This window comes from Bos indicus x Bos taurus, chromosome 27 (genome assembly GCF_003369695.1).
Source record: "Bos indicus x Bos taurus breed Angus x Brahman F1 hybrid chromosome 27, Bos_hybrid_MaternalHap_v2.0, whole genome shotgun sequence".
Lineage (NCBI taxonomy): Eukaryota > Metazoa > Chordata > Mammalia > Artiodactyla > Bovidae > Bos > Bos indicus x Bos taurus.
Window position 1 is genome coordinate 11,755,518 of NC_040102.1, and position 23,026 is coordinate 11,778,543.

Sequence of the window (23,026 nt, forward strand, 5' to 3'; positions counted from 1 at the left end):
AGGTGCACTTGTATTTTTTGTTTTAATTTTAAATAAAACCTGTTTGGCTTGGGATAATTATTCATTTGATTTTGATATGATCGTGGTAACCTTTGGGTTATATCCCACATCAAACTGCATGTAGCTTTGTTTAGAAGCATTTTTATTTTTAAATATTTTAGTATCATATTTGTTACTGTTTTTCTTTTCAATTAGTCTATGTGCCACAAAAATATGAAATTATTCTTCATTAATTTTTCTTTAAACCATTTATAATAATTATACATCAGATCTCATTGATAACATTTAATAAAAACAACATCATTTCAATCCTGGAAAAAATTTAGTGTATCCTGGTTCTAATTCCAGCTAGTTGCTAGTGGGTTAACTCTGGCAAGCTACTTAACACTTTGTCTTAGTTATTTAACCAGGACTCTGCCTGGGAAACAGTGGATACCCCTTGTTATTTTTATTATATTCTAAGAATTATTTTTCTTTGCAGTAGGAAACTCTGTCTCTGAGAGTTTATCACAGAATCAGAAAAGTCTAAAACTGTCTGCCCTTCAAGAACTTACAATCTTGTAAAGCATTTAAGTCTAACGTCCTCAATGTAAAAGTGATATGTTTGAGCAGGAAGTATAACTGGTCTTACTTATGGTCTGAGAAAGGATGCTAGTTCTTACGACGCACCATAGGGATACAGGTGCTGTGCTTAGTCACTGAGTCATGTCCAGGATACAGGTGCTATACTTAGTCGCTCAGTCATGTCTGACTCTTTGCTATCCCTTGGACTGTAGCCCGCCAGGGTCCTCTGTCCATGGGGATTCTCCAGGCAAGAATACTGACTGAGGTGTTTTCCCATGCCCTCCTCCAGGGAATCTTCCCAACCCAGTGATTGAACCCAGGTCTCTCACATTGCAGGCAGATTCTTTACCAACTGAGCAATGAGGGAAGCCCAAGAATACTGGAGTGGGTAGCCTATCCCTTCTCCAGGGGATATTCCCAACGCAGGAATCAAACTGGGGTCTCCTGCATTGCAAGTGGATTCTTTACCAGCTGAGCTACCAGAGAAGTCCAAGGGATACAGGGCAAGAGACTAATCTATGGAGCTCTCTGTTTGACATATCAATGCCACCTCTTAGGGTTTGATTTTAATGGAACATTTTATTCATTTAAAAAGTATATTGGTAAAATTGCTAATGGCATTCAGCAAATCCTAAATGTGTTACATGTTCTAAATACTTTACTTGTATTTTCTCATTTAATTCCCACAGTCCTATGAATGAGGAACAGTTCTACCTCTGTATTCTGATAATGAGGAAACTGAGGGTAACAAGGTGATATTGACTAAGTTTATAAAGAAGTAGCAGGATAAGAATCCGTACCCTGAGTCTTATTCCAGAATCCATGTAATTAGTGTCTGACCTTCCTACATGTTTCATAGTGATGATTGACATCAGATAGCATCAACCATTGATAGTTCATTTGATTTATTTCTAGATATCATTTCACTAATATCCTACCATTAACAAGTATTGAGCTTTCTGGATATTTTTTTATTAAAACACTAATATGTCTTTTTCCATTTCCTTATAAACTAAAACAAAATTATTAGAAAATGGTATTTTACATTAATTTGAATTTTTATATTTTACTTAAATGTGGTACTTACTATTTCAACTTATCTTCTGCTATACAGGTATCACTGTGAATATTTTGATATCATTAGAATATGTGCTCAGTTGCTTTAGTCATGTCCGACTCTTTGCGACTTTATTGACTGTAGTCCACCAGGCTCCTCTGTCCATATTATATAAAACATTATTATTTTAAATACTTCATATTTTAAAAATTATATTTTTACATGGAAAATAATCTCATTATTTAAAAATGTATTATTAATTAATATGATATACCCCATTCTTAGTACTTTTTTAAGTGTGTGTGAACAAGGTCTATATCTATTTCATTAGAGAAAACAGTGGTGTCTTTAGTATTCCGAAATAGACATCCCCAAATTCCTGTTGCTTTCCTGTTGCTTATACTGGAAAACAGTATAATTTTATTTTTAATTTGAGTAGTCAATATGAGATATACATTCTTAAGCAATTTTTATATTGTTTGTATAGTGTTTCCTTTTATTATTCATAGATTATAGAAGGAAACATTTTAAAATTGCTAAAATTACATTAATCTAATAAAGTTATCCTACAATTTTATAATAGTTAAAAAAATTTTAATGACAGACTGTAATTAATTCTTTTTATTCCAATGAATAAAATTTATGAAAAAACAGAAGAAACAGATACTTATTTCTAATTTATGTGGGAAAACTATTATGTAGTTCTTAGAATAAAAGTTGAAGTGATGAGAAACATTGCTTATCTTTAGATGCACTAGAATATAATAAACCTTTTGATAGATTTTTTTTCATACTTCAAAAGAAAATAATTTCTTTTATCAAGCAAACTAAGAGTAGAAATAGCATTTATTTAAAGTAACTTCTTAGCGTATTTTTGGAGTCTTTGTTCTTATTCTTGGCTGGACACTTGCCCGTGTGCCTTTACATGAAAATTTGATGATAGTTGAGCATCTCACCCAGATCTGTTTCCAACTCCTCAAGCACAAACATAGTCATTCACAGCTGAACCCTCTTTTTATTTAGATTGCAAGATGCTTGTTAAAAATATTTTATCAGCCCTTTTGATATCATTTATAAATGATATATAATATGAAATTCTGAATTTTCCTCAAATACTAATTACATTTTCCTTTGTTCATGTATGAGCTTCCCTGGTGGCTCAGACAGTAAAGAACCCACCTGCAACGCAGGAGACCTGGGTTTGATCCTGGATAAGAGAATTGCAGGAGGAGAAGGGGCCGACAGAGGATGGGATGGTTGGATGGCACCACCGACTCAATGGACATGAGTTTGAGTAAACTCCAGGAGTTGGTGATGGACAGGGAGGCCTGGCGTGCTGCGATTCATGGGATCGCAAAGAGTCGGACACGACTGAGCGACTGAACTGAAGAGAATGGCAACCCACTCCAGTATTCTTTCCTGGAGAATTCCATGGACAGAGGAGCCTGGTGGGCTTCAGTCCATGGGGTCACAAACAGCTGGACACAGCTGAGTGACTAATACTTTCACTTTTTTGTTATTGTTGTATAATTGAAATATATTACCTAAGGATTCAGTTCAGTTCAGTTCAGTCGCTCAGTCGTATCCGACTCTTTGTGACCGCATGAACTGCAGCACGCCAGGCCTCCCTGTCCATCACCAACTCCCGGAGTTCACCCAAACTCATGTCCATCGAGTCGGTGATGCCATCCAGCCATCTCATCCTCTGTCGTCTCCTCCTCCTCCTGCCCCCAATCCCTCCCAGCATAAGAGTCTTTTCCAATGAGTCAACTCTTCGCAGGAGGTAGCCAAAGTATTGGAGTTTCAGCTTTAGCATCAGTCCTTCCAAAGAAATCCCAGGGCTGATCTCCTTTAGAATGGACTGGTTGAATAATCAAAAAATGTTAACAAGATAAAATGCACAACCATTTATCAGCCCTGAACAAATTCTTATAGGGGAACAAAGTCTTTTCTGTTGTCGTGTATATTGTACAGATTTGATGAGTGCACTTTCTCAGTTGTTACACACCATTTCTGCCCATGCCTGCTTTCCATGCTGACTGGATTGGGGTCATTCCCTATTTATTTTTGTGTCTTAAGCAACTTTGCATTGGGCAAGCATTCAATAAATGTCATAAGGTTTAGGAAAGAAGGTAAGAAGAAAGAAAAAGTTTTTGGGGGAGAAGTGGTGAAGGAAAGAGGAAAGAAATGAGAGACAGTAATGTTAAATGAACAGTGAAATACTGCTTACACTCACTGAAGTAGTTACTTTACGTAAGTCATTTTAAGTAGGAGAATGCTTGTTTTATGAGATTTCAACACAGTCTAATATTGATGCTCAGATGAAAATTCAGTGTTTTGAATGAGGAGAAGTAACAGAATAAATTACACACACACACACACACGCACACACGTGTGTGTGCATATATATATATATATATATCCGTGTGTGTGTGTGTGTGTGTGTGTTGTTGTTTTTGTTATTGGCTAAGTCATTTCCAAGTCTTCACAACCCCATGGCCTGTAGTGCACCAGGATCCTCTGTCCATGGGATTTCAAAAGGCAGCTATTATCAAGTATAACTACAATCAGTACTAGATGTGTAGATAGGGCAACTTAGCAAAGTCCTTTTGTTAAAATTCCTCTCCACGTCCCAATGTCTCCCAGCTAACATTTGTTTACTGACAATTTCCTTTTCCATCTTCAGATCAACTGCCTTTCTCTTCTTTGAAGTCCCAAACTATCACCCTTGACATCCTCCTTTGTCTTTAGCTGAAGATGGATTTAAGATGAAGTTTTCAACCATTGTGGCGAGTTATTGACCTTTCCTCAGTTTCTCTGTGTATACACAGCATTAAGTTTTTGTGTGATTTTCTCCTGTTAATCTCTCTCACGTCAATTTAATTCTTAGGCCAGCCAGAAGAATCTAGAAGTGTAGAAGGAAGTTTCTTCCTTCCCAAGGAATTGAAACAGAAGTCCAGAAAGGGATATTAAACCAACTTAATAGTGTATCAGAATATTAACAAAAAGAATTAAGTGACAGTGTAACATAGCAAAAGTAGTCACTTAAAGGGGGAAAGATGTTGAGAGGGGATGGGATCGAAAGAACACATGCGCTGTTATAGAATCAGGGCTGTTTGCCTTATATGCAGCCCAAGGACCTCTGTGACACAGAGGTTTAGTGGCGAAGGCAGCCAAGCCAGGAGTCAGAGCACAAGCCTCAGTCTCGCCTCCCCAAAGGCATGGGGGTTTGGGATGTTGATGAGACAAGCAGGATGGTCTCAGATGAGGGGAAAGTTGATGGGAGGCAGGGGAGAGGGGTACTAGATGCTCTGGCAGGCATTTCTGGGTTACATGCTTCTGCACATTCATATTGGAAGCGCTTTGCATCATGCAGAAGTAGAGTCAACAGGCCAGTCAGGGTACATGTGCTTAGGCTCAGCTTTGCTGTCAAAGCTACCCTTAGCTGGCTTGCCCTTGGGGTCGGAGCTGACTCCAGGATTCTGTAAACCAACCGGACTGTGTGGAGCTGAAAAAGTATGCAGTTAAAGAGAGGAAAAAAGAAAGGAAAAAGAAAACACACTAAAACCCAAAATGAGCTTAGTCAGTGGAGGCAATTTACAAGCAAAGGAGTTTGAACAAGCTGTTCCTATTTCTGTTGTTCTGTAAGACAAGCCCAAGGATTTCTACCAGTTATGCTTTTCTGCTAAGTCTGCAGGGCATGGTTTCAGAGCCAGAGCTTCTCTACCTTTCTCCACTGCCAGCTAGGTCTGCCATCTGGTGGGGCTTTATTTGCAGCCTGCTCTTTCAAAGTGCCGCTAAAACACGCCTGTACAAAACACACTGGTGGTGTGGAGAAGGGGTGGGTTCACCTCTTCGGGGGTGCTAAGACCCCATGCCCTCCTCAAAGCCTAACATCAATTCTCCTTGGAGATTTATTCTTTTCTTTGGCCCATAAGCATGTTAACTTAACTTGTAGACAAATAAGATGTGCCCTCTCCCCCGCTTTTTAAGCTTTCTCTAAACCGGGATGTATTCACCATGACGCTATAGTCCTTTGGGACCAGGTCAGCTTTGTAAGTGGAAGTGGTGCGGAGGGCTGATCTGTGTAGTGTGGCATGCTTAGCTGCATCTCTGACCTCTACCCAGTTGATCACAGTGGCACCCTCTCCCAACCACCACCGTAGTGACTGCTAAAAATGTGAACAGACGTCATCCAGTGTCCCCTGTAGGAAAAAAGTGCCCTTGATTGGCAATTTTGAGAATCCCTGCCTTAGGTGAAGTTGGTGCCTATTTCCTCTCTTTATCCAATAATATACTTTGACTTATTTCTCAGTGTACTTACTGGGCTGCTCCCCCTGATTCATCCTCAGTCTCTCCCTAGTACCCCTTACACACATATAAAGAGAGAATGCAGGGGTAGTTTGTGTACCAAGTCGCATCAGTCTTGTCTGACTCTTTGAGATCTTAAGGACTGTAGCCCACCAGGCTCCTCTGCCCATTGGGTTTTCCAGGCAAGAATACTGGAATGAGTTGCCATTTCCTTCTCCAGGGGATCTTCCCCAACTAGGGATCAAACCCACATCTCTTAGGTCTCCTGCACTGGCAGGCAGGTTCTTTACCACTGGTTTCACCTGGGAAGCCCAAGAGTAGTTTAAGTCTTCATTATGGGACCAACCAGGAGAAGGTGATGGCACCCCACTCCAGCACTCTTGCCTGGAAAATCCCATGGACGGAGGAGCCTATTGGGCTCCAGTCCATGGGGTCGCAAAGAGTCAGACACGACTGAGCAACTTCACTTTCACTTTTCACTTTCATGCATTGGAGAAGGAAATGGCAATCCACTCCAGTGTTCTTGCCTTGAGAATCCCAGGGACAGGGGAGCCTGATGGGCTGCCGTCTATGGGGTCACACAGAGTCGGACACGACTGAAGCAACTTAGCAGCAGTAGCAGCAGCATGGGACCAATCCAGGAGGACTGGCCCAGTGACTTTGTCCTCATTAGCATGAAAATATTGTACATAATTTTTAAGCTAATAATGCTGCACCTCATGGGCTTCCCTGGTGGCTCAGATGGTAAACAAGCTGCCTGCAATGCGGGAAACCTGTGTTCAATCTCTGGGATGGAAGATCTCCTGGAGAATGGAATGGCTTCCCACTCCAGTATTCTTGCCTGGAGAATTCCATGGAGAGAAGAGCCTGATGGGCTACAGTCCATGAGGTCGCAAAGAGTTGGATACGACGGAACAACTAACACTTTGAATTTCATTGCACACCATAAAAAAAAAATAGAAGACAAACAACAATCCAATAGTGAAAAACCAAATACATGGTCAAAACGTAATTATGTGGTATTAAAAACATAGCTGAAAATAGTAGAAGATATATTAAATATTTTACTGAAATCATATGGGAAAATTTTTGTTTAAAAATTGACTTGCTTTTCCTTTACTGTATCAAACACATGGTTATTTTGAGCAAACCTTACCTCTGAAAATGACTATACAAAGAAAATTGTCAGAATGTGATTTTTTTCCCCCACAATGGGATATTGTAAAGAATGAACATTAAGGATTACAGTCCTAAACCATTCCACAACCCCAGTGGTGCAGAATGGGACTGTGGGATGTATCCACTTTCCTGTGGTTTATTTTAAGCACCCAAGTTTGATGATGAAGAAGTTAATGCAGTTTCCAGTAGTGCCTAACTTACCCTCCGGGAGTGGCTCTTGCTGGGAGAACCTGGCTCATTATGGATTATTTTGTAGCATCAGTCATGCTATGAGATGACAGGACTTTATAAGACAAACATTATGGATCAACCTTCAGAGGCCAGCACCACATGCAGGCAAAGATTCTCATTGGCAGAACAAAACTGAAAGCCCTTAATGAATTCTGTTACCGTGGCAGCATATTGTCAAATCATGCTCTAATAGCAAAAGAGCTGGAAAACCATACCAGAAATCAGCATGTCTTTTGGCAAGCTGGAGATCAGGGTTTGGTGCTGAGCTTCCAAACATTCTAAAGGAGAGAATTAACATCAGAGGAAGCCAAAAATCTCTGTGCAAACTCTCCAGGAGTTTGGGTATGAATCTTAGAGCAGCAACGTGAACCCAATTTGGGTTGTTTTTCCTTCTTCTTCTTCTTTTCTTCCCCAGAAGTAATTAGACGTTAGTTGGCTTATTAATGAAGAGAACCCTCAAAGGGTACCAGGGACCACAGTCACATTTTAGGGAACACAGCTGTTTCTGAGTCAGTTCTTATACTATCAACCTCTGTAGTGTAAGATGTGGCAGAATTTTAAGGCAATTAGCATAATATAAAGGTGACAAGATATTTTTGATTGCTTGGGAATGAGCCAGTATTTTATATTTTGTCTTGGGAAGATAAGTACATTAAAATCTGTCTGATTTAATCATATGGATCATGTTGTAAATCACGTGAAATGTTGGAAAATCAGAGATTTAAAAGATAAATGAAACATTTGGGAAGACGAAGATATACAAGTTGTCTACCAAGTTCCGTTTATTTATAGTATTTCTTTGCAGTACCTTATTTTATGCCTGTGTTTGCCAACCAGTTTTCTAAGACGTTGCCATGTATGTTGCAAACTTACCTGAAGCAGTGTCTGTTTCTCTCTTTCCTTTATTTTTACCCAAATCTGCTTATCTTCCATTTCCTTTTTATTTCCCAGAAAACTTACAGCTTCCCATGTCTATCCACCCATTGCTTTTGAAATGAAAGGAAAACATACTGAAATGGAGAAATGATTTCAGACTTTGCTCCTTGAAAATCTAGAGTTTTAACATAGGTGACTTCTGAGCAGCAGTTGGGGAGGGACAACAGAGAGCAGACAGGGTTCAAGGGCTCCCATTCCAACTTCCAGTTTACAAACTGAATCTTATGTAAAGAAAGATTTGCACAGCACAAATATCTCAACCTTGATAGAACCTACAATGCTGTCAGCTAAAGTAGATGTAGGGTTGGGCATTTGATGAAGGGAAAGTAATAATACTGAATAATAGAAGCATGTAGGTGTTTCATCTCATGATTACTCTTTCTTCAACCATCTTAAATGAAATCAGTATCTAAAAATCAGGAACTACTTATTTCCTACCATTTAATACTAGCCTTTACTCTTCAAATACCTCTGGCAAGATTTAGTAGCTTCTGTCATTTCAACAGGAGCAAAGCAAGTTGTGGTTCAGACAGATTTCTATTAAGTTCAGTTCAGTTCAGTTGCTCAGTCGTGTCCAACTCTTTGCAACCCCATGACCTGCAGCATGCCAGGCCTCCCTGTCCATCACCAACAGCCGGAGTTTACCCAAACTCATGTCCATTGAGTCGGTGATGCCATACAACCATCTCATACTTTGTCATCCCCTTCTCCTCCTGCCTTCAATCTTTCCAAGCATCAGGGGCTTTTCAAATGAGTCAGTTCTTGACATCAGGTAGCCATACTGCTGGAATATCAGCTTCAGCACCAGTCCTTCCAATGAATGTTCAGGACTGATTTCTTTTAGGATGGACCGGTTGGATCTCCTTGCTGTCCAAGGGATTCTCAAGAGTCTTCTCCAACACCACAGTTCAAAAGCATCAATTCTTCTGCACTCAGCTTTCTTTATAGTCCAACTTTTACATCCATACATGACTACTGGAAAAAGTATAGCTTTGACTAGATAGACCTTTGTTGGCAAAGTAAAGTCTTTGCTTTTTAGTATGCTATCTAGGTTGGTCATAACTTTTCTTTCAAGGAGCAAGCATCTTAATTTCACGGCTGCAGGAAAAATCTGCGGTGATTTTGAAGTCCTCGAAAAATAAAGCCTTGTCACTGTTTCCAGCGTTTACCCATCTATTTGCCATGAAATGATGGGACCAGTTGCCATGAACTTAGTTTTCTGAATGTTGAATTTTAAGCCAACTTTTTCACTCTCCTCTATCACTTTCATCAAGAGGCTCTTTAGTTCTTCTTTGCTTTCTGCCTTAAGGGTGGTGTCATCTGCATATCTGAGGTTATTGTTATTTCTCCCATCAATCTTGATTCCAGCTTGTACTCCATCTAGCCCAGCATTTCTCATGATGCACTCTGCATATAAGTTAAATAAGCAGGGTGACAGTATGCAGCCTTGACGAACTCCTTTCCCAATTTGGAACCAGTCTGTTGTTGCATTTCCAGTTCTAACTGTTGCTTCTTGACCTGGATACAGATTGAGTAAGCTAATTAAAAAAAAATAGTATGAAAGGGTAAGAATGTAAATATATAGTGAAACAAGGAAGCTAAAAATTATTTGAAATGATATCTCTGTTGTCCCAAAGAAAGATTATGTATCTTAATAATTGCTGTGTCTATAAAGATTTCATAGAAATAAATGTTATTTTTAATCATAAAGATATTTTGACTATCTATGGCTGTATCATTACCTAAAAATTATTCTTTATTTGTACGCATTATATTATGATGTATAAATTTAATTTTATAATGAAAGAGCAAATTTATACCAGTATATCTTAAAGATTTATCCCACATTATCATAAATTGGGTTTTGAATTTATGGGGCATGATGTCAAGATGCTAACACTTCCTAGCATAAACATTATAAACCAAGGAGTTCCTGCATTATTAATTATTTGTATTCAAGTTCTGCAAGTTTAACCTCACATTAACTGCTATTGTGTCACTTTTTTTGAATAAGGGATTTGATAGTAAATAATTTATTATTTATATTGTTATTTTATTGGGGAAATAACTATTTCCCTAAAATATTGTTTAATTTGCCTATATAAAAGAAGCCTATTTCTTTTTTACTATAGAATTTTTAATACATTTTGAAAAAAAATAGTTTTTTTCTGAATCCAGGTGGTATGATTTCCTTTGTTTAAATTTCAGCATAGTAGAGAAATATGTAAAGAATGTTTTAGGTCAATACTGTGTCAGCAGATTTTGATTAATTGGGGGAAAAAGCTTATCAAACAAAGAACACTTCCAATTTTGTATTAAATGTTACCTCTTTACTGTATAAAGCAAGATGCATTTTGGCAAGATCGAGCTTTTAGAACTAACATTGAGCATACTATGGGGAAAAGATGTTAAAAGTTGACTTATGTTCTTAGCAGTAACTGGAAAAGGAAAATAGATTAAAATGGATAAACAGTTAAAGTGGAAATGTGTAATTACAATGGAATGATATTTAAGTCCAAATCAAGTTTCAATAGAGTATATTTTTAAGTGGTTTTACAGAAATAAACATGCTCTTTTAAGATTAAACATTTATTTTTTTTAATGTATTTTCAGATGATTTTATTTGTGATTATGTATGTCTAATTCAAACCACGTTATGGTTCTTTCTCTGTTTGGTAACATCCAACCATGAAAAGAAAAATTAATATTTAAGAAATAATTCAAAGAAAAAGCTTCTCCAGTAATCTTTGCCCCAGTGAGCTGAATAATTTTTGTAAATTGGTCTTTTGGCCTGAGTGATTTAGATAATTACTCAAGTTCTTTCCTTCAGTTGAATATTCAGATACTACTCAACATCAAGCATATTACAAATGATTTATTTTTTCTTCATAAATTCATCAAATATTGAGTGAAATAGTGAACTTGACTTGTGCATTGTCCTTTATATATGTCTAATTGTTCCCAAGTAGTCTCTCTAACTTGATGAGATCTTTCCTATTGTTATTTTCAACTTTGCTTGACAAATTAAGAAAGATGTGTTCAAAGAGAATTCTGAATAAGCATGAACACATAAGCCTGTCATGAGTATGTAACTCAAATTCACTCAATACAAACCAATGATCAAATTACCTGTAAACATTGAGGGTGGGGGAGGGGCATTAATACATTCTTTTCTCCGACTAGGGACATTTTTGTTTTCTCTAATTGAAATTTTCTTTTAAAAGATTAATGTGATGCCAAGTCATTTTTAATTTAAGATGTGCATTGAGAAATAATTTTCACTTGGCTTTTATAGTTTTAATTCATGAAAAAAACAGAATCAAGTGGTAATAGTTATAATATTTTTTATTTATGAACAAAAAACAGTCTTATTAACTACTATAATTTAAAATTTATTATATTTTAAATTAACGTATTCTTATTTTTGTAACTTTAACAGGCAATAACTTCAGGCTCTTGCGGGAGACATAGATTCTTGCTGCAAGGAAATAACAGTAAGTGCTTATGTAAATGCAATATTTTTTTTAACTATAATATCTTAATATTTGCTTAAATGCATGAAAAATGTTAATATGATTATTTAACTTTATTATTTTTATAATTTTGATAAACTGTATTCCCTCTAATGATACTTTATATAGAATTTTAATAGATTAATGCCAAATCATTTTAATAATGAGGAAACATGACTCATAGCCAAGTCTTTCCATTTTGTCCAGTGTGTTTATGACAGTATCACTATGCAAATTTTACTTGTGCATATATGACGTGGATTATCTCTTTGATTAACTGATTTACCGAGACTGTTTTCTATGGACAATTTTTTGACAATTGGTTTTTAAATTTTGGATTGTGGGGTATTAGTTTTGCATTCATAAGTTCTCTCCAAGAAACTCAAATTTGTCTTTTGTAATGATACGTTTTAAGTTGTTTCCATGCTAATGTGAGTCACTAACACTTGTACTCATCTCATAAAAAGTAAGAGAGGGGCCTCCTTTTCCCCATTGGCATCAAATAGTAACATCTTGATTCTCCTGCAATGTCCTTTTCATAATGGTTTAAATCTGTGTGTTTATTTAAAACATGGACATACGTAACTTTTGTTTTACCTGCCAGCCAGGGTTATCTTGTGCCCTGCTTTACATTAATGTAATTACTTGTGAAGTAGCTCTATTCCAAATTGAATAGGGAAATATCAGCTTGCTGCAGGCTCTGTGCACATCCAGGAATTAAAGTAATTTAAGATATGAGGTTTTAAATGGAAACTGTATTTGTAAGAAGAAGACATAATTCATAATTCATTGCCAGAGGTATCCATCTCAATGAAACTTTTAGTGGGACAGAAATACACTCCAAATTCTGAATTCTTGATTTTCTGAGTAGTTTGGATCCTGGCATCCTTTTCAGTTGGATAGATTTCTGGTGTGTTGTGAAACCTGGGATATATCCTGGCTTTCATTTCCTTCCATTTCTTACTGATACTATTTCCTGGGGTGTCTTCTTGACTCTTCTTGACACTGGCTGTTTGCTGGTAATTCTGTCCAGTGATCTTCAATTTGACTTGTCATCCTCAGGCAATCGTGTCTTCCTTGAGTATGATGTGTCAAATGTTTGTTTGTTTGTATTTTAACTTTTTATTTTGTATTGGGATATAGCTGATTAACAATGTTCTGATAAAAAAAAAAAAAAACAATATTCTGATAGTTTCAGATGACCAGCAAAGGGACTCAGCTCTACATATACATGTATCCATTCTCCCCCAAAATCCCCTCCCTAGTGTTGTTTCGATGATACTTACCAGATGCCTGCAAGTCGCTTTCAGAGATATGCTATATTATAAAAGAAATTATTTTCTATTTGGAGAATTCCAATTCACTTGTTTACTAATATAGCTGTAGATAAAGACTTTGGTAAATAAACTATATTGATCTTTAGAAACTGTTTGCTGGTACCAGCTCTGCAATAGATTAAATGATTGGTAAAATAACTCAAAGTGTCACTATTTCTCTGTCTTACTTTGGATGAGGGAGAGATGAAAGGAAAAGAAAATGGCTTCTTAAATTAGAAGTGTGAGAATGTTCATTTCCTTATAACCAAAAAATCATCAGTAGTAGGACTGTATATTTTACAAATAATGTTATAAACCACTTAAAAACTGTTGTCCTTAGTCATTTCTAGTACTTTTTCATCTTTAAATTATGCTTTTATACTTTCTAGGAACAATCAAGTATACATATGTATACAAATAAATATATTTATATGTAAATATGTGTATATATACAGTCAACAAAATCATATTTTATTATAATTACCAAATGGGAAACTTTGAATATGCATACAGAGTTTTATTTATCTCTAGCTCATTGTAATTTTTATTTTATCTCTAAATCATCAGTATCAGTCTGTTCTTATCTGTCAATTTTTTTTATACTTAACAGCTTTTGTGTAGCTAGGTGTGTGGGCTCAGACACTGGGGAGAGAGGGAGGAAAGATTAAGTTCCTGTCTCCTAGTTGTCTACAGGATGTTGGAAAAAACAGAAACATATGACAATCATTTCAGTTCATTATGGTGGGATTTGTGATCAAATTGGAATATACTGATTGGGAAGTAGAGAGGTGAATACTATCCACTGCGGGGAGAGGGGGTTGCACAGTGTTAGAAGTGTGAATTAATTTTATCTGGGGCAAGAGGAGGACTATAGCCTGGGAAACAGCATTTCATTTAGCTCTCAGAAACTGCTCCAAAGAGATCGGGAAGAATGATTTTGGTGAAGGGGAAGTACATGCAATCAAGCACCCCCCCTTTTTTATTGCAAAAGTTTTCTGCTAGTCTCATAAAGGTTTTCTGCCAGTCATGAGGAGCAGATGTCACCATGAAGGATTTTTGTGCTTTTCTAGATATGAGGAGATGCAAGAATTGGGTTCCTAAGATCATCTCCTGAAAATGTCTATCTCAAGACATCTTCTGCCAGTTTTTTCCTAGAACACAGAGTGCCTCATTTCTGATCTCCATTCCTTTCAGAGGGTGTTGAAAAGGAGAAGCTGCAGTGGCTCATAATTTGATCTTTTTTAGACGTATCTGGCAAGTGCTGATATGTAGGTGAAAACACTCAGGTCATACTGGAGGGCTGAGCCAGTGTCTTCTGGAGAAGGTATTTCTTGAACCACAGTGGGTATATGTGTATGCTCCAAGGAGAGGGTATGGGATAGGGGGCAAGGAGCAAGGATTAGGAAGAAGAGGCCGTAGGAATCATTTCAGACTCTGTACAAAGGGAAGGGATATCTATGCAATATGCAGCAGGATGAAGGAGTCACAAGGAACATTTTTACAGAATGAAAGTTGCAGCATGACAGGAAATGGGAGAACTAGAGCATAAAATCACATCTGTGACTGTGCTGAGGAGTTTGCATTTTATCTTATTTTTAGCCAAAAAACAAAAGGGAGCCCTAGTGAACTTTATAACAGTAAGGAACTTCGGAATTATATTTTGGAAATACCAGCAGAGTAGCGATTTTGAAGAAGGGTTAGGGGAGATGGAGAAGAAGCTGTCAAGGCAGAGATAGGAAAACCAGTTAGGAAGCTATATTAGGAGCTCCAAGAAATAAATGATGACAAACTCACCTAAGGAAGTGGTTTTGTGGGTAGAACATAGCCTTGAAAACATCAAGCTCTGGACAATGGAGACCAGGTTATTTACTTGAGGTTATCTGGCCTGGGTGAAGAAGGAAATCTACATGATGGCTATTGATTGGAGGGTCATCACCATGGGAGTGGGCTGAGAGAGAAGAGAAGCTAATTTTAAAATAAATAGTTGTGAGAACAGAAAGATTTAGTTCAATTTAGGCCTAGACTGTCTCTCCCTCATTCCCTAGGAGGTACCAGAAGCCTTTATGGAGCCTAGTTCAGAACACAGATAGAACCAGTTGGTTGTAATGGTTATGACCACTTGTTCTATCTTCCATATACTGTCCAGCACCAGTTGCATGTAACTATTAAATTAATTTAGATTATAGATTTATTTCTTTAGTCACATTTATCATATTTCAGCTGTTCAATAGCCAAATATAGTGAACAGTTACCTCTTGGACAATATGTATGTTGCCAAAATCATATTGAACAATGCAGTTCTAGACTTTCAGAGCACTCATAAAGAGTATGGATTTTCAATCACAAAAGTAAATGCATAGCTAAATATATTTAACATGTTTACCTTTTAGAAGTATAGAGACTTAATTATATTCTTATTCCATAACCAATTATGTTGGTGAATAACATCTGAATTTTAATAGAATGAGAAAATTTTACATCTTCTGATTTATAATTTGAGGATTTGTTTCTTCTCATCAGTGAAGGGCATAATCAAAAGGTGCCTGAGTTTTACAGAACTGACAAAAAAGCCCCTGGTAACAAATGAAAGGGATGCTGTAGAACAAGACAATTTTCTCAACATACTTTCTTTATGCTTTTTCAGAATTTCAATTTCTATCTTTAAATTCATTAATAAAATTAATTTGTGTTAGTTCTCATTGAAAGATGGTGACATTTGAAATAATATAATCTTATTAGAGAGCAACTTCCAGGGCTCAGTGATTTTGTCTAAATCAACTTTAACATTTTGAAATGAATTTGAATTCCTCTCTTTCAAAAAAAGAGCTTCATGGTTGGTCTCCTTGACTACACATTTTTCTTCTTCCTGTGCAGCTTAATCCAAGGTATTGTTTTTATCATATCACTTTAAAAAATAGTGTTTTTAATTTTTAAAAATATTTATTTATTCATTTGCTCACAGTCCTTGAGGGAGTACCTTGTCCCTGAAGAATACAGTTTTGTCCTTGGCATTCAGAGCGCTTCCAACCTGTGTAGGTCTGCTGGAACTCACACCCAGTCCCTGAAATTAAGTCACTGTTGCTGCCCTCTCAGCTGTCCTCCACTGGGCCAGGGCATTTGTCCTCCACCTGCCTACCTCATCCTTCTTTTTTCTCTGCCTTAGAACCCTTCACCTTCCTGTCACATTTACCCAGATTGCTTTTGTCTCCAGTGGCTTAAATTCGACCCGATGTTCCTCACTTTTCATAAAGTTTATTAGTTTGCTCTATCTACAGAGTTCCTTGGGACAACTCCTGAGATGACATGAAATTATTAATAAAGACTTAAGTCTCTTAGTCTTCTCTTCTTGGTTTGCTTGAGGGCAACTGTCTTGTAAGAGACTCTCTAAGTATTTATTGACCAAGAATTCAAAGAATAGGTGCCTTAAACTGCATCTTTCCTTGGTCAGCTCGCTGATCCATGCCAACTTTAGATACACTGTGGATAGAATTAGCAAAATATTGCTGTTCTTTTTTTTTTTCAAGATTGCTGAGACAATGAATTTTCTTCCTTGAATCTCTAAAGTGTGCTAAGTTTCATAAAATTTGATACTCTGTATGTTTAAAGATCAGTCAATTCCTTAAATAATATTAATGTGTTCATGCAGTTACCTTTGAAAATGATATGGGTTTTGGTTTACCAGCCTATAAATATTAAATTATCTGAAGTAACTAATAAGGTTTTTTCTCAGTTACTTTATAAAAAAACATTTCATTCTGGGAAAACAAGAAACAAGGTGTTTTATTTGCAGTTACTTTTAAACTGGTTTTTCAATTAAAGTTGACTGGAGAGACTTCACAGCTCATATCCTTATCTTGGGGAAGTCAGCTTTTGTATTAGAAAGAACTTGAGTAACATGATAGTTACTTAGAGACCTTTATAAACAAAAATAGATCCTTTAGCTACATTTTTTTTTGTAGAAGAAATACAGGTGCTTGCAATTCCTAATGACTATTTCAATGTTTTCTGAAAGTATACCTCGCTGCTACTGCTAAGTCACTTCAGTCATGTCCAACTCTGTGCGACCCCACAGATGGCAGCCCACCAGGCTCCCCCGTCCCTTGGACTCTCCAGGCAAGAACAGTGGAGTGGGTTGCCATTTCCTCCTCCAATGCATGAAAGTGAAAAGTGAAAGTGAAAGTCGCTCAGTCATGTCTGACTCCCAGCGACCCCATGGACTGCAGCCCACCAGGCTCCTCCATCCATGGGATTTTCCAGGCAAGAGTACTGGAGGGGGATGCCATTGCCTTCTCGCTGATGAAATCAACTATCCAGCTATCTCATACAAATAACTTGTTTTATGTGATTTTATCTCCCATGGTCACTTCATGTATTAAGTGATCTTCATGGACCGGGGCCGAGGATAGCCAGGGTGTGACGGAGGAGTGACAGAAATCTTTGAAGCAATAAGAGACTTTAACAGCCAGGGAATAAAACAACTGTTAGCTATTGAAAAGACTGAGGGATTTCCAAAATAGAAAGACAGTGGCAGAGATAAACTGTGATTAGATTCAGTTACCTGAAATGTGACCCATGATGCAAATTTATAAAATTAAACTACTCTAATGTGTATATGCAAAGTTGTGTTGCCTGTATTTGTCTATCCTATTTAAAGCTTGTTAATCACTTGTGTTCCTACCTCAAAATGACAACCTCTGGTGTAGAAATTAACTTGATTCAATGTTTGTGAGAACTATACAAATTTGATTTTATCTTCATTAATTCAAAGTATAACCTTAAAGTGCGGAGAAGGCAATGACACCCCACTCCAGGACTCTTGCCTGGAAAATCCCATGAATGGAGGAGGAGCCTGGTAGGCTGCAGTCCATGGGGTCGCTAAGAGTCGGACACGACTGAGCGACTTCACTTTCACTTTGCACTTTCATGCATTGGAGAAGGAAATGGCAACCCACTCCAGTGTTCTTGCCTGGAGAATCCCAGGGACGGGGGAGCTTGGTGGGCTGCCGTCTATGCGGTCGCACAGAGTTGGACATGCCTGAAGCGATTTAGCAGAAGCAGCAGCAGCAGCTTAGCAGCAACCTTAAAGTGAAACCACTTTCTCCTCTACCCTCTTCCCCAGATACTGGTTCTTTTTAAATGCTCATTTGAGAGTTTGTTAATAATATATGTGCTTCAGTTTATTTGAATTAGAGAATTACGTAGTTTTCGTCACTGAGAAGGAGGAAATTTTCCTCTACCCTTCTTCTAAATTCTTCTGGCCGGTTTAAGAATTAAATTGACATTAGACAGACTGCCAGGAGGATATCACACAGAAGTTTAATAACATGTATACATGGGAGAGACATAGGAAAGCTAAGTAACTCACCAAAATGGCTGAAACTCTCACCTTAAATATCATTTTCAATTAAAGACAAGAGAGAATTTTGTAGGTAGTGGTTCTGGGACCCTAAGGGGGAGGAAAGCAATTGATATGAAAATGGAAAAGCAAATGCTCGTGAACAGATGTTGACTGGGCCATGTACAGACTGTGGGACACAGACAGGAATTTTAACAAACACACTTTTCTGAGTTCTTCCCTGTTCACACACCTACCTCCTCCTGTAGTTATCTGTAATGACCACTCCCTTCTTGAAAGAGGTTCTCTATCTATAGTCTTTAGGTATTTATGGAGAAGATCAAATATTCTTCCTGAGTCTTTGGGACCTTGATTGTTTTCAGATCAAAATAATCCACATGCCAAAGAGATATTTGGGGTTTCCAAATTGTGTTCCCCTACAGTGGATTGCACCTGTATAAGCCAAGAACACAAGAGAATTATAGGCAGGATAAGGCAGAACCAGTCTTTCATTAGAGTGGGTTAGCAAAGTGACAAGAAGCTGATAAAATGAGAAATCAGGAATAAACCTTGCTTGGAGCTTCGTCATTGGTCAAAACCAGGAAATTCTAAGTAGGACAAGTAGCAGGAAAGATGATCTCTGCTCCTTGGAATAGGAATGGAATGGGAGACAGTGTAGGCGGGCCATCTGCACTGGGTCTGGGGGAGGAGCCAGTCTTCTGGAAATTTTATGGCTTCCCTACCTTGAGACAGGTTGGCTTTGCCTTCAGGCTGTATCCTTGATTGATTTCTCAATTTTTATGAGTGGTGTCAGCTAACTGTTCAGGCACATGGCTCTGATTTAACTGACAGCATAAATCAGTTTTATCCCATATACTTGTTAGGAAAATTTATCTTCTAATCACTACCACCTGTTTGAAGAGGAAACCCCAAACAGGACAACACAACAAAATAAATCAACTATATTCATAGGGACCCATTCCTTTGGGTTAAAAACAAGTGAAACAAAACAACAGCATCAATAAATTATTCTAGACAATCAGAAATCACCCTTTCGTGTATTCTTCTGCTCTCTACTCTCCAATACTCTTTGTGATACATGCTTTGGTGTGGAAAAATTGTTCCATGTGTATTTATAAGAAATAATTCAGTAAAACTGGATTCAGTATTTATTATATAGATATTTAAGAAGAGAGGATTGGAGTCAGACCTATCTAGTTTTAAAGCTGATTGCTGCTGCTGCTGCTAAGTCGCTTCAGTCGTGTCTGACTCTGTGCAACCCCATAGACGGCAGTCCACTAGGCTCCCCCGTCCCTGGGATTCTCCAGGCAAGAACACTGGAGTGGGATGCCATTTCCTTCTCCAATGCATGAAAGTGAAAAGTGAAAGTCAAGTCACTCAATCGTGTCCGATTCTTCGCGACCCCATGGACTGTAGCCCACCAGGCTCTTCCACATAATGCAAACTTGGAAAAAATGAGTAAATACTTTGATCCACATATCACTTTCATATCAATAATAATCACTTTTCTTAGTGGTTAGGAGGGTGGAAATAAAGTTGTGTGTATCAGACACTTGAGAAACAGTCAGTATACAGCAGGTCATCAACAAAACATGCATATGGGTGTTTCTGCAGTTATCAGGGGCATCGTTCGCCAGAGAGAAACCAGCATGAGCAAGTCCTCTTGAGTCTCATTCCCAGGAAGGGTGTACAACTCCTGACCAGCTAGATCTGCTTGTAGTTTCATTGATAGGTCAGCTTTAGCAACTTTATATGATTCCATTTTTCTTGGCATCTGTGATGCGCTGGGTCAAATATGTAACTCTCTTAAAAGCCACAGTATACAATTTTGGGGTACTAGACTCATACCTGTTTTTATTTCTCCTATATGATTTTTCTTTAGATTATATTATATCTAATTATCTATTTGATTATTTAGATTTATATATAATATGATAGATTTTAAATTAATTATTTTGAAAAATGTTTTAAATTCTTTATAAGTTAGAAGTTATAGATAAGTAATCATCTTCTGATGTCATGGCTGCAGTTTCTGTGCACATCGAATTTGGAGCCCAAGAAAAGAAAATCTGTCACTGCTTCTGCTTTTACCCCTTCTGTTTGCCATGAAGTGATGGGATCAGATGCCATGGTCTTAGATTTTTGAATGTTGAGTTTTAAGTCAGCTTTTTCCTCTGCTCTTTCACCCTCATCAAGAGGCTCTTTAGTTCCTCGGCATTTTCTGCTATTAGAGTGGTATCATCTGCCTATTTGAAGTTTTTGATATTTCTCCCTAGATACTAGATATATGATATGCTATATAGTAGAGAGTATATTGTTTTTTGACCCAAAATGCTGACAAAACTTAGCATGATATAATACAAATATAAAATTACTTAAATTGGAACAAATTTTAGGAGCAAGCACTGTTACATCCTAATTTTTTAAATAATGTTTTAAGCTGTATTTTATTTTGCTGATACACCTCAGTTGTCTTTTGAATTGATGAAAGAAACTTATTCCACTGTGTGACTAGTCTCTGAGACTCAATTTCTTTACACTTAAAAATAATACTTGTCTTTGGCACTTTCAAGCTCTATTACACTAAATTTAAACCTTATTAGTCCTGGGCCATACAAAATGTGTTTATGCTTTAATATATCTACTATGTACATATTTTAAAGACAATGGGAATGTTCTTCAAAAATGTATGTTTCTGGAAAGTTTTGAAAAATTTAAGTATATAATTAGTTTACACTAAACTACCTTTCCATGAACAAAGTTTGCAGGCATACTGAATCAAGTGTAGAAGATATTGTAAAGAATCTTTACTATTCTGTGATTAGCTTGTGTAATGCTATTTTCTAAAATTGTATTTGAAATAACATTTATACACAAATTTGCTAGATATGTTCTTTTTTAATTTGTAGAAATAGACATGCAAGGTTACAACTTTAAGTATTTCAAAATCCATGGGAAATTTAGATTTATTTTTAAATTAAATATTTCATTACTGTCCACCTTCCAAAAGAACATATATTCTAAACTTGGGTGATAATTTTGGACATTCTTGTTCTGATTGTAATATACAAGAGCAATAATGCAACTAAAAATAACAAATCTGGAATAGTCTAGATAGATGTGCTTGCAAGTGAAATACTGTTTTCAAAACAAAGTGTGAAAAAAGGTTTAATGATGCAAAGTTGTTAGTAAATTTGGAGTTAGTAAAAATGGAGTAACTTTGTTAGTCTTTACTTAGTCATGAGCTGTAGTTTTTACAAGAGTACATCAGCACAAGCTCTGTCAGAAAAGAGCTGGAGAAAGTCATAATCAATCTGTTATTTTGCATCACCCAAGACAGATGACAGATCTGTAATAGTTTTCTTTACACAGGGTTTAAGACACAAATAAATGTATGTATCACTTTAGTGATAATGGAAACTGACTTTGTGACCTCATGTAATCTTTCAAGGATATTTTCATGGAAGGCTGGGAAATTGCAATGTTAATGTAGAATGGGTTAAATTTGCCACATTTCTTTTATTCATTTTCAGAAGATGGATTCAGTTATGCTATTTTACATTCTAATTTAAATTTTTACTTGAGAATGAGGTCCTGGCATTGGAATGTTTCATACCCTATGTGAAATTTGGCTGTCTTCTCTATCAGCTTGACCTTCTGCTATTCTGTATATTTACTGGTGGACATTTCACCTGTTCCTCTTAGTTTAGTAAAGCTATAAATAGGAAGAAGTAGAAAGGTTAGCCAATCAAAATGCAGAATACGGATAAAGGTCAGGATGGTAGGGCATGCAATTCTAATTCCCAATATATATCAGACAATAAAAATCTGACACCTCATTCTTCTGGCAAAAACTGTAATAACAGAATTGAAAATACTGTGCAAATTATTTTTTCATACAGGACTGTAGAGTTGAAATAGAGTAATAGTATTTGTCCATTTTCATTAAACTTTTAGAATTATACTCTGATGCTTATGAAAAAAGAATTTATACATACAGAATAGAAACACAACAAATGTGTATCTGCAAGTTCCAGATTTTTACATATTTTCTCTTTACTCATTTCTGAATTATAGTTTGAATTATATGTAGGCAAAGTAAAGTGTAGGTAAGATAATTCATAAAGACTTAGAAATCCAAAATTTGAAATAAATGATGGCAAACACTGTTGATAACTTAATAAGTTAATTGTTCTTTTCACTTAAGTTATAGCATTTACATATAGTTGCCGGCATTTGTGTGAAAATTGTGGGGTATATGAGTCTGAATAACAGCTTCCCAAAGGACTTGCTGTCTGGAATCTGTGATCGTTACCTTATATGGAAGTAAAAGAGACTTTGTAGTACTATTAATTAAAGTTCTATTAATTAAAGGTACTATTTAATTAAAGTTCTTAGGATGAGAAGGTTATCCTAATTATCCAGATGTACCCTAAATTCCACCAGTTGTGTCCTTATCAAGAAAGGTAGAAGGAGCATTTACAAACATACAGAGAAAAAGGCAGTGTGACCTTGGAGGCAGAGATCGAAGTGATACAACCATGAGCCAAGGAATGCCAAGAGC

General features: G+C 36.8%; 1 protein-coding gene across 12 annotated transcripts in view; it reads left to right on the plus strand.

Annotated features, from left to right (window-relative positions):
* The window catches only part of TENM3 (teneurin transmembrane protein 3), a 2,746,241-nt gene that overhangs the window by 762,635 nt on the left and 1,960,580 nt on the right, over positions 1 to 23,026 (plus strand). For all 12 annotated transcript variants that reach the window (XM_027530163.1, XM_027530171.1, XM_027530173.1 and 9 more), the window contains exon 4: positions 11,718 to 11,772. The gene's annotated coding sequence lies outside the window, so the exon portion shown is untranslated. The remainder of the gene's footprint in view (positions 1 to 11,717; positions 11,773 to 23,026) is intronic.